Consider the following 2,059-nt stretch of genomic DNA (forward strand, 5'->3'; position numbering starts at 1 on the left):
GGGGGGAACCAGGGGGCACTGGGAGGGACTGGGGAGTTACTGAGGGACACTGGGAGGGCACTGAGAGGGACTGTAGGTGAACTGGGGCACACTGGCAGAGAACTGGGGAGTTACTGGGGGATTATCAGGACACACGGGGGGACACCGGGAGGTTACTGAGCCATCCTGGGGGTTACTGGGTGCTCACTGGAGGATCACTGGGCCATACAGGGGGGCAGTGGGAGGTCACTGGGACACACTGGGTGGTTACTGAGGGGGTTACTGGGCCATACTGAGGTTCACTGGGAGGTCATTGGGATATACTGGGGGCACTCAGATCCCCTTACCTGGATGTGGTACATCTCCCTCCCCAGATTTTGGGGGACATCACTAGGACCCCTCCCCTGGGGGCTGGGGGAGCCCCCGAACCCACTGCTGGGCTTTAGGGGGACCCCCAAAATCCCCTCAAAACCCCTGAAATTCCCTCCTCGACCCATCGAAACCTCCTCAAGGTCCCCTCAAATGCCATCAGAGACCTCATCCCTCCCCAGCACCCCCTAAACCCTCTCAGTGACCCGCAAAATCCATCTGGGACCCCCCAAGCCCATTCAGGGACCCCCCAGTCCCCCTCACGGACCCTCAAAACCGTCTGGGACCCCTTAAACCCCTTAGAGACCCCAAAACTGCCTAAAAGGTCCCCGTAAAGCCCCTCAGGACACCCAAACCTCCTCAGAGACCCCCAAAGCCCACTTGGGACCGCCCCCAAATCTCCTCAGAAACCAAAACCCCCTCAGAGACCCCCAAACCTCTTCAGGGACCTTCAACCTTCCTCCTGAGTCCCTTCAGGGACCCCTCAAAACCTCTTCGGGAACCCCCGAACTCCTCCGCTAAGCCTCTACGAGACCTCCAGCCTTTCCACCCACAGCCGCGCTCCCCGCAGCCCCCGAGGGGACCCTCAGAGCCCCGCTCTTACCGAAGCCCTCGCCAGCTCACACAGTTCAACGCAGCGATCGCCACCCCCTCCACTGCCGCTTTCACGCGGCCAACACGGCGCTCACCCTGCCCGCCCTCCGCCTTTAGAGACCCCCCCCGCGCGGGGTGGGGGCGTGGCAGAGGGCGGGCGGGGGCCATGTCCGCGCGCTGATTGGCTACGGGGCTGGTCAGTGAAGGCGGTGCGCGGGCAGAGCGAGCGCCATGTTGGCTGCTGGGAATCCATGATGGCGGCCAGGTTTGCTTTGAGCTGTGTGAGCTGGCGGGGGAGCAGCGAGAGCGGGACTCTGGGGATCCCCTCGGGGGCTGCGGGGAGCGCGGCTGTGGGTTGGAGGGCTCGGGAAGGTTTAGCGGGGGGGTTCGGGGATTCCCGAGGAGATTTTGAGGGGTCCCTGAGGGGTTTGGTGTCCTGAGGGGACTCAGGGGGGAGGTTGAAGGTCCCTGAAGGGGTTTGGGGTTACCGAGGGAGTTTTGGTTTCTGAGAAGATTTGGGGTGTCCCAGGTGGGCTTTGGGGGTCTCGGAGGAGGTTTGGGGCTCCTGGGAGGCTTTGCGGGGATCTTTTAGGTAGTTTTGGGGTCTGTAGGGGGTATAAGGCATCCCAGACGGTTTTGAGGGTCCCTGAGCGGGGTTGAGGGGGCCTTGAATGGGCTTGGGGGTTCCCCGGTGGGTTTTACGGGTCACTGAGAGGGTTTAGGGGCTCCTGGAGAGGGATGAGGTCTCTGAGGGGATTTGAGGAGACCTTGAGGAGGTTTCGAGGGGTCGAGGGGGAGATTTCAGGAGTTTTGAGGGGATTTTGGGGAGTCCCCTAAAGCCCAGCAGTGGGGTTCAGGGAGTCTCCCAGCCCCAAGTGGTCCTAGTGATGCCCCCCAAAATCCGGGGGAGGAGATGTACCACATCTGGGTAAGGGGATCCCAGTGCCCCCAGTATATCCCAATGACCTCCTAGTGATTCTTAGTATGGCCCAGTAACCCCCTCAGTAACCACCCAGTGTGTCCCAGTGACCTCCCACTGCCCCCCAGTATGGCCCAGTTATCCTCTAGTCAGCACCCAGTAACCCCCAGTGTGGCCCAGTAACTTCTTAGTGTCTCC

The sequence above is a fragment of the Neopelma chrysocephalum genome, unplaced genomic scaffold (genome assembly GCF_003984885.1).
Source record: "Neopelma chrysocephalum unplaced genomic scaffold, ASM398488v2 Primary Assembly neopelma1_96005, whole genome shotgun sequence".
NCBI classification, from domain to species: Eukaryota; Metazoa; Chordata; class Aves; order Passeriformes; family Pipridae; genus Neopelma; species Neopelma chrysocephalum.